The sequence below is a fragment of the Thunnus thynnus genome, chromosome 13 (assembly GCF_963924715.1).
Source record: "Thunnus thynnus chromosome 13, fThuThy2.1, whole genome shotgun sequence".
Lineage (NCBI taxonomy): Eukaryota > Metazoa > Chordata > Actinopteri > Scombriformes > Scombridae > Thunnus > Thunnus thynnus.
In genome coordinates, this window is record NC_089529.1 from 4848179 (window position 1) to 4864319 (window position 16141).

The following is a 16141-nucleotide window of genomic DNA, read 5'->3' on the forward strand; positions in this document are numbered from 1 at the left end:
CGTTGCAGGGTTTGACCCAACAGCCTTTTGGGATCACTCTCTGAATTACCCAAACCCTGGGAAAGTGTTTGTTTGGACATTCCACATCCTCACAAAGGCCATTGCAAAGGGGTTTTTTGTCACTCCTGTCACGGCTTTAACACTGAAAAACTCATCTGTCAGAGAGCCAGACCTCCAATAACCAAACATCAAATTAAAAAAAGACAGAAATCTAACTTATTTTGGAAATATAGCCAGACTGTTGGCTTGTTGGAGGGAACAGACTTGGCACTGTGTAGAGCTGAGATATTACCCTCTGACCAGCCTTGTGTTGGTTAAAGTGGTTCTCATGATTTTACACTGACAGAAATAGCTGTGGAAGATGTAGGGCCCATGCTGTGAACTCACATGATACATCGCAGCACCAGCCTGCACAAGCTGCACACTCAATGGAGCTGTAACACTTCTTGACCTTAGCCTGTGGAAGCACACAGAATCTGCCAAAACAACCTCAAATCAGCTGAAGGGAACGGTATCGCCAGTCATTTTGATTTTAGTGGCCATTTTACGATACTGGATTTGTTTCACAGCTGTCCTTTTAATTTTGTTTTATTTTGGGCCACAAACACATATGTTAAGAAGACTTGATTAGGCACATCTATTTCAGGTAATGAGGAGAAATGTGACTCCAGATTCCAGATGCAAAGCCAAGTCACTGAATACACAAACCTTGTTAATGTGCCAACAGAGAACCCAAGACGATGCATGGTAACAGAACAGCAGAGTGAAGTAACTGAACAATGAATTCTAAGAAAGTCTTATCTATATAAAGATTCAGTCAGTGAGTCCTGTTGTATGGCAGCTGTCTAAAAGCAGAAACAGGCAGTGAGCATGGACACGGTGTACTGTGGTCTTTTGGATTGGGGGCAGGGAGGATCTGCTGTGCAGGTGAGCGGGGGTCTGCTCTGTCTGCACACAGGCCTGTCTGTCGACAGCCTCAAGGACTCTTGAGTCGCTGGCATTCCTCAGTGTGGCAGTTGGAGAGAATAGGGTGTGTGTCTGTGTGTTTGTGTGTATATGTGAGTCCACACACTGCTGTCTGTCACTGAGTTCACTGCTACACAAACGTGAAGCCTCACCTGCTGATTGAGGACTTGCAAGCTGTCCTCGAACCAAAGTACAGGTGGCTCAGCCACAGACTGAAGACTATCAGTGGATGAAAAAGTGCTCATGAGGACACGAGTCATATTAGTGTGGCTGAGTTTGTGTGAGTGTGTGATGCACAGCTGTTTGGATGTTACTCTTAACACATTGAAAATGTGCTGCAAAAAAGTCAGAGGAAAAGAAAGTTCATTTTAAACAAGTCAAATACTGTCTGAAATGTTTACAGCACTTTGGAAAAAGTGCAGACAATGATGGAATCAGCTGAGCTCTTGACCCTCTAAAGTAGACAGATATGATATGTCTCACAAAATTACTTATCCACTTTTTTCATCCATTGACAGTTTCAGTCAAATTTACGAATTTGTGCTTATGTACACTACCAGTCAAAAGTTTGGACACACTTTCTCATTCAAGTGGATTGGTGTGTCCAAACTTTTGACTGGTATTGTAAATGTTTAAATCAAGTTAAGAAATTCCCCTGGAATTTGTCACCCACCAATACCACATTAAATTATCACAACTAAGCATGACATTAGAGTAATTTCATCACGCTTCTAAAGATTAGATAGGGCCTTAAGTCTGACCTGCTTTAGTCTGGAAATGCTGAACCTGGCCAAGTGACCCTCTGAGCAACCATTGTTATCATTAAGCCGTGCAACTATTCAGCTGACCTCTGTCTAACCCTGTCTATCTCACTTGGACATAGTCCACACAATAAAACAACATTTCATGTGAGGACTGAACATATTAACACAATATGAACCTTTTGTTAACATTAATTTAGTCCACATTCTTCCATTTTTCTGTCTGTAAACACAAAGCAGAGCGGAAGAGTGTCTGTGTGAGTAAATTGGACATGAATGGGCTGCCATTTTGGCCGGGATCAGGTAAAAACCAGCTTTAGAGTTGCCCTCATCCGGGCTGTTAAACACCTTTGTGTCCAAAGAAGACAAAACAAAAGTAAAGACAACCAAAAAAACGGAACTAATCGCTGCTGCAGTTTGTTTCTTTTCTTTTTTTCTGTCTTTGTCAGAAAGTATCTAAGTATCTCTCCATGGTTGGTGTGACCCCTCGCTCTGTGGGAATTGCCTGGTAATAGAGAAGGAAAAGAGGACTTTAATGGAGAGCAGTGAAAATATCAGGGGTTAATGTCAGCCTGGACAATATAATGCCAATTGCCTTTGTGTAGCCTGCAGTCTAGATAACTAGCTGTGAATGAGGGAGACAAAGAATTTGGCTGGAGTGGTAAAGGCTTTCAGATGTACTGACCCGTACTGTAAATGGACTTTTGTAGTCCCCACCCCCACCCTCACCCTCCAGCCTTTAAATAGGACCTCAGCAGTATGTGCTGTTAGGGCCATTTTTTGTTTTAGTGAGTGTGTGTGTGTGTGTGTCCTCAGGCACGTTGCTGGGAGATAGCAGATCATGCAAAGCATGCACCTTTCTAGATAAAGACAAACCAGTGGATGGCTGAGGAGCAGACATTGACACCACTGGGAGTTTATGGTGTTTAGCCAAATACTTTTAAGTGAATACAAATAAGGATTTAAGCTATGCCTTCATTTTGAATCATTCTTCTACTCTTTCAGATTAAATATTGTGAAAACAAATCCTGGAACAGGTGAAGTATTAACAAAAGATTGTCAAACCACATATATATCTATGTAAATATTTTTTTTATGAATTTGAGTAAGACTACATTGTGAAAGCAGAGATACAAATCATTAACATGAAAAGTACAACATGTGACTTCAGCATTAAAATTTATTACAGTTTAAATGTAAACCTTCTTTTTCCTTAAAACAGCATCATTTTTTATTTTTACTAACGCTTCAAATAGCTGAGCTACAGAACAGGTTTCCAGCTTTCTATTGTGAGTCACAGTGAGTCTCTAAAGGTAATCGCAATAAGCCTATAATTTAATATAGCACACAAATCAAGATAGTGTGTGTGTAACTAAGTGTACAGCTCCACAGTGAACAGCTGAAAAGCTTGGCCATATATAGGCACATGATCTAACTGAAGTTTCAAAGCTTAACTCTGACGGCAAAACTGGAAGGGATTTTTAGGATTCATTCAATTCATCTATCTACATACAAAAATCTATATTATATTTTCACTTTAGTGTTTAAAAAATCTGTGAAACTGAATTGCACTAATTGCACTAAATCATTTTAAATTTTTGAGCTATACGTCCTCCATAGGAGTAGAAGCACTTTAGTTTATATAAGCTAAACAACATGCCACATTGTTTGGGATGAAAACGAATTTGTTCATCTTCAGACTAAACTCAACTTGAAAACGCTGCACCAGATAAATTTATACTGACATAATTTCAACATACAGTGAATCAGTGCCTATCTGGATGGCAGACCTTCAGTATAAGCTATCAAAGGAAGGATGGATGAAAAGAGCTGTGGAGAGAGAAAGAATGAAGCTGAATTAATATGAATAAAAGAAACAGCGAGCTAAGTACGCTGGGAAAAGTAAACACTGGTCCGTGTAATCACAGTAAATCTGGCCAGGGGGCCGACAGGGCAGGCTGCGCCCTCCGTTGAGGAGTCAACAAACCCAGAGAAAAAACAGCTAACTAACTAACATTACTGAGAGGGGTTAAAGAGGGTAGCGGCACGGCTTTATTCACATGAAGATCAGTGAAACACCGCCATGTTTACTCAGTGTCTGGCTGAGTTAAACTATGTAAACGTCAGCATATAATTCAAGGAGAGAATACTGGCCCACAAATGTAAAGATTACTTCAGTCACAGTTAAAGAGGGTTTTCTACTAATGTGTGAGTACATGTGTATCCTGTGAAGTCGGTCGTATCTGGAGAATATGGCAGTGAGTATTTTAGCTGCCACTGACATGAAACCTCCCACTGTTTAAGGCCAGAGTGAGAAGACCAATGATGAAAAACATTCACCTAGCCAGCAGCATTAAGATCAGCCGTGATGTTCTGATAAATGGAGCGGCCCGGCTCGCCACACCAACCACAGATCAGTTAAGGTGTCAGGCCAATTGCCTTTGCATTTCATCACCCTGCATGAAGTATTTTTTCCTGGGTAATATCCTAATCTAACAGTCAGCTGTCATGTGCTGCCAAGTTGACTGATGTCATGCAAACAGATCAAAGGATTCTGGTTAATGGCAGATATAAAAAATTGTGGAATGTAAAGGGAAACATGAGAACAAAGAGGTGATGTTACGCAAGACTTAGCATTATTAGTATTAATACTTGTATTACAATTTCCATCAGTCAATTGATGTGAAGAAAACAGTGAGGTTAGATCAGTTTTTTGTTTGTTTTTAGATGTGTTTGCTAGACTTACAGTATCTTTTTATGTGTCACACATGTTCACAGTTAATTCATTTACTCTTGTTTTAATATGCTTTTAATATTACTGAGGAACAGATTTTATGAGTTGCAATGTTAATTAAGATAAACATTTGGAAACATTTTGAACAGTATTGATTTGTGGATCTTCTGTTCATCTCCTTGTGTGCTCTTTTGTTTCAGTGTCCAGTTTTGGATAATAAACACACTAGTGGATATTGCTGGAAGACTGCTTTGTTTGTCATATATATTGATATATTAAAAACAGATGTGGATCCTGTTTATTTCTCACAAATATTCCAATCTCATCGTGACCCAAAGGTTAAATGTGACCATTCTTCTTTGAGGTTTTCAGTTTGAGTCAGTTAATTCAGGAGGCTGTGATCACTGTATTTTGATAACCCAGACAACTAAGGTTGAGCACTGGAACATGAGGACAAGCTCAGGCCTAAGTGCTAAAATTGCTCCTCCGCTTCCTTCAACAACCACAGTTGTTGAGTGGCTGAAACATACACACAGCTTTGGCTTAAAGCAGATAGACTCTATGAGCTCAGTGCACAGCTCAAATCCCCGCTGATCTGGTTAAATGACGCTGTTCTCTCAAGTTATCCAAATGAATGGGTGAGGCAAAAAATTCAGACGTTTCTTCTCTTGCTGCAACTCAAGCGCATCACAGTAAATCAATCTTTTGCCCTCGCAAATCTTTCAACTTGAGCTCTTATTTAAAGGAACCATTTTTTATAGGAAGAAAAAGAAATGGACGTGAGGAGGGAATCAGCTTTATACACATGCATATTTGTTTCAGTCTCTCCTCCATTTGTAACATAAGGGTAATTTTGAGTGGTAGCCAGATTACCCCCCTCTCTTTAATTGCTTCCATATTTCTCAGCCTGAATGAGGTAATACCATTTATTTGGCAAAAGACAGAGTGGGGGTAGGGGGGCAGCAAAGCCATTATGTGTGATTAGCACTGTTTGCAGCACTGATTTGATTTGTGAATTGTCTGATTGGTGAGTGGGAAAAGAGTAATTTTTTTTTCGACTTAAGAATACCCAATTGGAAACTATGTGCCACCATCAATCATCAATAATCTGCTACTGAAAGTGAAACAGGTGCTGAAATATTTAGGGCTCCACCAATTTTGAAAGGCCAAATCAGTAAAGACATATCTTGGCTGATATTTGTGCTGATGTTCAGCAGCTTCTATTTTCTTGTGAAATTGTTCATCTATTCATTATTTCCACCCTATAATTAAGTTCCTTCAAAGGAAGAACAATAGAAATACAAAAAGAATGGTTAGATTATTACCCTTAAACTGTGGGATAATTCCAGTTTAGTACAACATGGATCCTGTTTATGTCCTGTTATGATAATAATGTGCCCAACAAGTAATTGCTGGGAACACAACATGACTACTACAAAATCAGTAGTGGTCAGATTATGAGACAGGTTGTAAATAGACTAATAGTTTAGCCAGATTATTTAAACCAATTTATTTGGAGCTAAAACCAAAAGTGAGTGCAGCCACAGTGTCAGTAATAATCTCTCATTGCACAGGAAAACTGTGTGCAAACACAACTATAGTAAGTATCGTAGGTTAAAGTCAGACCTGGCATCCCTACATTTTGGCGATCATTTTTTTTGAGTTCAGTGTTTTTATATTTTTTATTACAAGTAGAACTCAAGGCGAAAACTATGAAGATAAGACCAAAGATGTAATGAACTGGAATTAATCTTTAAGAAAGTAGCAGCAAACATTTTATTGAACACTGAAAAGAATATTACAAAAGAAAACGTATTCACATGTATGTCATACTCCTAAAGGTTTTTTCTGACCGTAATAACGAGTTCTTTAAACACTTTAACCACCAGGGAAAAGTCACTGTGAGACAAAACCAGCTACATTTGGACTTCTTCTTTTACTCTCTTGTCAAATAGTTGTGAGTGGAGCTCTGAGGAGCAATGATGGTGCAGATCCTTTCACTGTGCTGTCTCTGACCCAGAGACCTCCGCCACAGGCTGCAGGTCCACTATATCATACCTGCAGCCTGACGCCAGCCTGATTTACTGGCCTCTATTAGAGCTGGAATGGACTCAACCCTCGAATGGGTTGTTAAATCTACACGCTGATGTAGCCACGGGGGGAGCAGTCACTGCTGCTACACTCAGTCTCACTTCCTCCACTCTCAGATTTGTCCTGCTTCTCCCTACTAACCTACTTCATCCAACTCCCCTCTACCACCAAATGAGCAATCACTGCATGGTCGTATGATCTTGTATCGATAAATACTTCCGGAAAGGTGCTCTTTAAAATATATACAAATGCAGTCTCTTCACGACTGTTTGTGTGGGCCAGTTCACAGCTGGTAAAGTCCATCTCGGGTGCTCCAATGACAACTCCACAGCTAAAAATACAAGTGTGAACACATTCAAGATGCACTGAGAATTCAATAACACAACACACATTTGGAGCTGGTCATGCATGTATAGAGTATTTCCTGGCCACATTAGACGCAAGTTTGAGAGAGGAAATATGCTGGCAAAAACATTCATAATCAGAAACGTATCTTATCAACAGCTCACAACAGTGGATGAAGGAGATGGAGCAACAGTGGACTTTTACAAGTAGGAGTCCATGACTAAACTAACTTACAACAAGTTTTTCTGGTGGAAGACAACATGGAAGCCAATTTATGGCTTTAAATCAAGAAACACTGGAGAGGTGATGTCTGTGTTTCGATCAGAAGTAGTTGCTGGGCTGTGACTGCGAACCGTTACTGACACGATGTTAATACTGCTCAGCCATGTGCTGATTAGCTTGCTCTTATCTCAGAATAAGTTCACACGCAGGCTATCCTTCACACACTGCAGTAAGATGCTCTGCAACTGTAAATAAAAGTCTGTTACAGGACAAAATACACGCAGTAAAAAAAAAAAAAAGCTGCAGACTGTTTTAGAGAAAAAAAATCAACATTTCGGGAAATACGCTTATTTATTTATTGCCAAGAGTTAGATGAGAAGAATGATACCACTCTCATAATTCCTTTGTACAGAGCTAAGCTAGCCTTCCCCCTCTGTTTCCAGTCTTTGTGCTAAGTACAGCCAGCTGCTGGTAGTAGCTTCACATTCAGCGTACACGCATGAGAATGGCATTAATCGTCTCATCTAACTCTCTGCAAGATAGTGAATAAGCGTATTTCCCAAAGTGTCAAAGTAAATCTGTGAGCTGGCTGCTTACCAAATACACCCTGTGTTCTTAGAATTACAATTACAATGCCCAATTACAGCCTTATTAAACTGAAACAATTGTAGTATGTATGTAAGTGAGGCGAGATTAATCTTTATTTGAAGAGGAATAGCTGGAGGGCCATTACAAGGAGCAAGTAGGTGTGAAGGGTTAAAGCAATTAGCGCACATATCTGTCACATCCTCAGGAGCAGATTTCAGATGTTCTGCCAGTGGAACCCCTCACTCCTCATTTCTCCATGTTTCTCCTGCTGCCCCTTTCATGGCCCTGCTGTGGACTGCACATTTCCAACTCTTTCTAAATAGTCAAGTCCTAATATTTACTTCTCACTTTCAAGCCCAGGCAGAGCGGGAGCAGGGCGCAGTCTGACGGTGGGAGAGAACGGAGGTGGCAGGAACTGATGCCCTCATTAATTCTGTAGAGGGAAACAAACATTTGTCCTTTCAGGGCCTTGTGTGACTTTGTGGAGGGGCGCAGTTGTAGACTGACAGCAGCAGTCTTATTTGTCGGGTTCATGTTTGTATTATGAAGCTGTGTGTGTGTGTGTGTGCATTCATGAGTGTGTGTGAGTGACCCGAGTTTGCCTGTTAACCTACAAAAGAACTCATGCAGCTAATTTTGAGACAACGGCGGAGTTTGTATTGTTTTGGTGTGAAATATATGGTGCACTGTACTGTGTACATGTCAATAAAAGTAAAGGTAGAAATCACATACAGGGTGTGAGTCACTGTAAAAAATCCATTGTAACATTTAGTCTTGTATTGTCCTTCCTTGTTTTTTTTTTACATCTCTTTCTGCTGATATTTAGAAAGTGTGACCCACATGGAACAGTTTTTTTGTTTTGACACTAGAATGACAATAACGTTGAATAGATCTGAGTTTCCACAACCAGCCAACTGGTGTGGTGCAGCAATGGAATTGTATTTAATGTTTATCCTACGGCGAGTAAATGATTAAGGAAGCTTTTTTTTTCTCTCTTTTGGCGCCAAGGTTTCACGAACAAAGACAATACAACAACCATCTGCTGTGTTGAATGGTTCAGAGATATCTGATCAACGCTGTCTCAAGTCGCTCAGTAGAGGTGTGTACATGTGATTGTCCAGCTTGTCATAAATGGCGCACAGTTTTGTCATGAGTTGTGTTTATTATTACAGTTTTTCCCTCCCTCCCCTAATCAGACCGTTTAACTTTGGCAAATTGAGATGAGGACGTATGACAGATTGTTTCTCCTTGCTGGCTGTTCCTTCTTCCCTCCCTCTTTCTCTCTCTCCTCTGTGGTGGAACCAGACTTTTGCCTAGAGGGTTTGATCACACTGCATTCCTACACGAATGTGTTCCCTGAAGAATTTGCATCACAATCTTCGTTCCACAGCGCACCACAATTCACAGCTGTGCTGGGTCAGCAGCCATCGAACTATAAAGGAAGGACTCTCTGTATCTCTCTCTGTCTGTCGAGTCCGTCAAGTCGAGTCAATTTTATTTATACAGCGCCAAATCACAACAGAAGTGTCCGTCTCTCTGTCTGTACTTTGTGTATCTCCACAACAGTTCATCCAAAAGGACTTCACACTTTGCTGGTGTATTGCTTAAGACCCAAGGAAGTGCAGTATCGAATTTGGTGCAATTTGGACAGGCAACACATTTAATATGAATAAACTTTGAATAAACAAGTGACCAGCAAGCCCCTCAGCTCACGGGGCGGGGGCTTCAGGGATCTGCAACTGCATGTCGATGAGCACAGCCGAAGATCAGAGCTGTACAGTGAGTCAGAGAAAAGTACTTTCACATGGCGTGCTTGGATACGCAACACATTTAATATTAATTAACTGTGAATAAACAAGCAAACAGCGAGCCGCTTAGCTCTGTGTCTAAGCGTGGAGTATACAGCGAAAACCTGTTTGGACACGCGACATGTTTAATATTAATAAACTTTGAATAAACAAGCAAACAGCGAGCCGCTCAGCTCTGTGTCTGAGCGCGGACTATGCTGTCCAGGAGTAAGGGAAGAGCGGGGTGTTGAAGTGGTGACCGTCCTCCGCTGCTGGAATGGAGCATTTCTCTGAATCTGGAGATGAATTTGGATTAGTGTGAGTGGATATTCTGGCTAAACAACGTATGTAATAGTCAAATAACAAAAAAAACTACTGAAAATGTTGAGTTGTTTTCACCAAAAAATATTTATGTTTCTGATTTTTTGTAGTCCATAATAATAAAACCATGAGCATGAGCACAGCTGGCGATCAGAGCTGTACAGCGAGTCAAAGAAGTTTTTTCACATGGCGTGCTCTAAGAAGAGAAAAGTAGCAAAAACAGAGCTTTTAATCAAGAATGGACAGACTCTTAGGGTACTTTGCCATGGGCAGTTCAAAACCAGTATGTCTCATATAAGCACAAATCTTTTGATCAAATATACTCACTCAAACAATCCTAACTGAAGCCACAGAAAATAAATGATCTAAGAGCCCAATATGATTGATCCACTTTATTTTAGGATGCACATTTTTTCAAAAACTCTGTTATGTATTTAATTTTTAAATGCAGACCTAGTTGAAATGAGAAAAGATTCACTGGTGCAGTACTTAACATCTGTTAGTTTCTTTCATGTTGTTGGTGTATATATTCATTCAACGTCAACACACATCAATATTTTTCTAAGTGTTGAAGCATCCATACCAGAGGCCAACCAATCAGCCTGTTCTGAACAGGCATGTTTTGAACAGGCACTGCACTAGTGATCATAAATTCCAATGGCAGACACTTGGCTTGTCGCAAAACATCTTTGATGACAACTTTTCATGTCATGACAAACACATTGGAACCAGAAACTCTATTTGCCAAAAGAAGCCATATCTAAAATTATTCCAGCGACTAGAGGCTCTTTTTTACAAAACATATATCAGGTAAATACACTTCTAACATTTCACATGAAGACAAATTAACCTGAGTATGTAAAAATTACTTTCTTTTCATGAGTAAACTGATGTGGCAGTGTACCAAATGACTTCTTCCAGGATTTGGGTGCTAAGCAAAAACTTTTTAAACTATGGAAAATGCCATAGAAAGGGAAAGAATGCAACTTCCCACAATCAAGTTCAATGAGTTATGTGCAAAAATACTATTTTTGTTATAAAAAAAATCAAGCTTAAAGTTTTCAGAAATTACGTCTTTGTTGAAAGCTTAATGAGCGTGAAGCTTTCGACATCAAATCAAAACGTGTTACTAATTATTTATTTTTATGGGATTATTCCTTCCTTTCTTTTCAGTTGCACCAATTTTAAATTAAATGAGATTTATCCTAATCTCCCCATCATCAGTCTTCTTGTCATGTACTTCTATCCAGTGTCAAGGCAGAACACCCCTCACTCCTTAAGTACGTTTGACAGAAAGGACACAGAACACTTCACAGTGATGGACGGCCTCCTCAGCACAGAGGCCCTCACACTTCTCTTCAGCCTGCCAACTGGGGATTAGCACTACCGCCTCGGCTGCTGGCCCCAAATCCCCTCCCCAAATGCTCTGCTAACCTCGACGGTTCCCCATCACTGTCCTACAACCATCGACCCTCCTTCTCCCCCCCTCCGACCCCACATCGGCCTCCAGCATTCCTCGCTGCGTCACATGGCCCTTCAGCTCGGCCTGTGCTGCCCTGGAACGAAAGATTCGAGTACCAGCGCAGTGCCAACATTCCAGCCTGGCGGGCGTTTTGTTGGAGGGATTTCCTGTGGGCTTTCATGCCAGCGTGGTACAATTATTGCTGCTAAACAATCACTGGCTGTGACAGGTGGACACAGGGTCAGGAGCATCGCACCAATCATCTGTCTGGCTTGAGGCTACCACTTTGAGTTGCGTGCTCATTGGGAGGCCAACTATATTTGCATACAATTTTTATTTGAGTTTGGTTAACATTTTATTCTTGTTAGTGAGTAAGGACAAAACAAACCTTACAAAACAGAACAAAGGTCAGGAGAAGCGGGTGCCAGGTAACAGGCTATCATGCATGGAGAATGGAAAGGAGGAATCTTGCCCTTGGGGGGCCTTTAAGAACGTTCTCTTTTTCAACAGAGGTCATTTCTTCTTATCAGTTTGACTGTCTAAAGTTGTGCTGCACTTCGACCACACAAGGGCCATATTAGCTTTAAATTAGATCATGTTTAGTACAGATTAAATCAGCCCAGCTCCTCAACAAGGTGCAGCTGTGTGTCCGGCTCTATTTTGGCTGGGGTACTTGAGGAGGCTTTGATGAGAACTGTGGAATGAATCTCTGAATCACTCATCCTTGCAATATTTCACAGATATGCCTTTGGTCTATCACAATGACTTAGCCAGACTTTTATTCGGTGTATTTATATTCTTAACCTTGGCAGCAGTTTGGGTGTGTGTTGACGTGAGAGGTGTTTCAAAGAATGGAAATAAGTTTGTATTTTGCATGTGTACTCTGATTTCTCTCTGTCACACACACATGTGCACACACTTTCAATCTGCTGGTTTCTATTGAGGTGAAGGTCAGAGCGCAGATGCCACTTAAACAGCTTTAATAGAGGCTGATTAACAGAGGACAAACGGAGGACTGGAGATCATTTGAGCTGCCTGAAATGGGCTAGAAATCCTGCTCTCCATTCATGCATACTGTCTCAGCTCTCCACTATGTCGTTCTTCTCAATCTCAACATGAAGTCAGAAAAGTTTTAATTCATTCTGAATTATCCTCCTCTGCTCTTTCAGCTGTTGCTGTGTCAGTACGCATTTGTTACAATTTGTAAAATTAGATTTAAACATCTGCGCCCGAAAGCTTGGCAAAGGAAATCACTCTCCCTTAACTGCAAGTCAGTGATTTCTGCCGAAGGTAAATAGATTCCGAGAAGGAGAAGGTCGGAAATCTTCCATGGGCCGTAATTCTGTAAAGTGCCAAGACCTCAATTGCTCTCAGATTTGCCCTTTTCTCTGCCAAACAAGACCAGGGTTACTGAAGCACTTTAATTGTGGCAGCGCAGGGACAAGAGAAACCAATTATTTGCAACGACACTTTTAGTCCCGAGCTGAACTGTTGGTCGGGGAGTGTAGCGGAAGAAATTATCTGGTTGCGTCCCTGCCAGTCAGAGGAAAAGAGATGTTTTGGCCTTGAAGCTGAGAGGGGTATATAAGATGGTCCCCACATGAAAGACCCTGCCAGGCTTTTTGCTTTAATCACTGACTGGGTGGATCTATTTCATGTCTGCACTTTGGAGTCTCAAGCGGCATCTTTGTTTGTTTGTTTTTTGCTTTTGTTTTGATAGATGATAGTCCGTTCACTTACTTGCGGCTGTTTTCGGTTCTGCTCTTCACATCTGACGTGGCAGACGTGTTCATATGGGAAAGTTGAAACTGGAGACAGGCAAAACGACAGACCTGGAGACCATCTCTCAATTTTCTGTTATTGGAGTGGCACTGATCCTTTTAATGGCTATATCAGGTAATAAAGAAATTCCACACTAGCAGGGCTGCAGTTGTTTACATTTAGATGTTGGTCTAACAGTGAGCCATAGCTCCTCTGCCAGAATCAATTACCACCTCCAGAGCTGCGGCTGCTGTTAATAAAAGCCCAATGAGTCAGAAAACACCTTGGTTCTACACAGAGTAACGTGCCGGGGAATCAAACTAGCGTACTTCCTCCTTCTCCACATGCCTGAGCAATGTGTCTGAGCAGCCATTGCCAGCACATATGATTTATGAGCACCTTCGCACCAATCTCCCCTGCCTGACTCCGTGTAGCCAAGAGGACAAGGTTACTTAACAAATCAAAGTCCTGATATGTTTAAGTGTAAAAACTTAACATTAATCTTTGTGTGTTTGAGGAGGATATGTGTTTTTACATTGGTGTTTTCTTTTTTAAACTCCTTTCTTCTCTCCACGTGTTGGCCTCTCAGAGTGTTTCTCTTGTGGCTCTTTGTGCTCTGCCTCAGTCTTTCTCTGAACGCTCTACTGACCTGGCATTTTCCTTGTTTCTCTCAGTACTGGGTTGCAGCAGCTGGACTGGCGGGACTGGCCTCTGACTTGCCTCCATGGGGCTGCAATCATTTCCTGTGCGCCCCTCTGCCTTTTCTCTTGCTGACAATGGCTCTAATCCCTCTGGCTGCACTCTGCCTGCTTGCTGCCTGCCAGCAGTGGGAAATTACTTTTAAAATGGAAATTATTACCTGATGAACATTATTTAAAAGGGTGTTTTCCTCTGCATTTATTTGACCAAGAATTCAATAAAAACCTTGCTAAATGACAGGTGCTTTTGATCAAAGATCTGTAAAATTAAATATGATGCCGTAAAATGAGTAAGTAAATAAAATAAACAAGCTCCATTTAGATGCTATGGAAATGACTGCAGTCTAAATAGTACCACAATTAGTTTCGGTGTCCTGACTATAAAACATACAGAAGCTGACACAAAACAGGTGGAGTTAAAGGCCCAATAGAGAATGACTTAAAAATATTATGACAAGCGATATACAGAAATAAGGTGAAACATAATGGAATACTTATAGTAAGTCTGTTGCTAATAATGTTACTACCATAGCTACTAATAATATGTGGAGGGGATTACTTTACTTTTTACTTCGCTAAAGTTATTTGTTTTAGTACAGCTATAGCTACTGTTTGCAAATTAAGATTTTACATATAAAAAAAATTATATTATAAATTATGATGCATCTTTTTAGATATCTAACAGTATATAATTGCCCAGCAGTTATTTTAAATTAACTTTTTAAACATTAAAATGCTGCTTACATGTTAATAAATCAGTAATAGTAATCCAAAAGTATTTTATGTGTAATAATATAAAACTGACAGGGACTATTCTGCTAAATAAAATTTACAATAATATTGTGTTGTTATCAGTTTAGCTTGTAACATCAGTTCCAAACAAGATAATAATAGTTGTATAAGTTGCTATAAAGTGGTAAGTAAAGGCGCCTGGAAAGTGCACGTGCTTGCCTGCAACCCTACGTTTAACAAGCGCGCACTCCTGTCTCGCGCGCATCTATCTACCGTAATATCTCGTAGGCTGTATTATCTATTTTTCACCGTTTTAGCTTCTATATATACAGTCTATGGTTTTAACCCGAAAACCCACATCGTATCTGTGGAGTAAAGCAGCAGTAGATGTTTTAATTATCAGTCCCGTCTAAAATGCAACATGCTATTAAAGATAATTCAGTTAGCCTTCTCATTTAATGCCATAACGGACGTCATTAGCTTGCTGACTTACCACAGATGCTATCTAGGCTGAGGCAGCAGAGTTTAGTAGAGAAAAAGAGTGTTATTTCTGGCTATACACGTTTAAGCTTCTTAAAATAGCCCAATAACGCACATGCTTCTCTCATTCAGCATAAAACACTGCTGGTTTGACAAAATACTTGAAACAGCTCAGCATGTGGACACGTACTTGCAGTTAGTCAGCCAAAAATGTGGCGATGCCGGGGCATGCGCAGAGCAAAACAAATCAGTGTGCACCTGGTGCAGCTGAAGGTAAGATGATTGGTCGATTGAAAAAAAATTGCTGTTTACAACGAATCATATTTTACATGCTTGAAACAGTTAAAATATTGTAAAATAAAAGTGCAACAAGCCTTTTTAAAAGTCATACTTTATTTTAAAAAATGTGAATATGGCAGCATAATTCCATGGACATATGGTCAACTCTTGATTATGAGCTGGTATCTGATCATTAAAAACTCATACAGCAGAAATAATCTATCTACAAGTACATGTATTCGGACAAACAACCACGGCAATTTATAATACAAGTTGTTGCCTTTGTGCCACTTTTACCCTATAATATTAAAACAAGAAACAAATTGAGATGTTATTACTGACAGTAATCTGAGCGCTAGTGTGGTTACTTGGTTCCCCACATGCTCATGGAAATAACTCCACACTTCTGGGAACATAAGACCTTGGTACATGCCAGCAGCTACACAGTAACAAATGCATATATGCAGAGAGGATGCTTGAATCACATCTGGATGTGGTATGTGTGTGTATGTGTGTCTTCGTGTGTGTGTGTGTGTGTGTGTGTGTGTGTGTGTCTGTGTGTGTGGGAGAGTGTGTCAGCCTATAGGACAAAGTATAGTAGAGCCGTGAGCATGTACACGTCTCTCCACTGTATTTATATCTAGTGTCTCTGTCTGTCTCTCTATATGCTCTCAGTGATCTGTCTGACAGGGCCTTTGGATGTGATAATGTAAGTGCTGTTGTGATGCCAGACTGCCCTGTTGAACCTCACTGCAACACTCACACTTTTGTCTTACTTTTTTTTTTTTTCATCACCAATTACAGGTCAGCTTCACACATGGAATTTCTCCACATAACTGTAAAGCCACTTCGTAACTGGAGCATTCTCTAATCTGGCCTGAGATTGTAGGAAAAATGGAAAAATGGAAAAATGT

At 40.4% G+C, this 16141-nt stretch overlaps 1 long non-coding RNA gene across 2 annotated transcripts in view; it reads right to left on the bottom strand.

Moving 5' to 3' along the window:
• Positions 1–15180, bottom strand: part of LOC137195218 (uncharacterized) — a 28573-nt gene extending 13393 nt beyond the window's left edge. The window contains exons 1-2 of one of the 2 annotated variants that reach the window (XR_010931093.1): positions 14962–15179; positions 13688–13855 (exon numbers count right to left, since the gene is read on the bottom strand). This is a non-coding gene — a long non-coding RNA (uncharacterized lncRNA). Of the gene's footprint in view, positions 1–13687; positions 13856–14961 lie in introns of both variants that reach the window. The other variant, XR_010931094.1, reaches the window with a different exon arrangement.
• Positions 15181–16141: the final 961 nt, after the last annotated feature.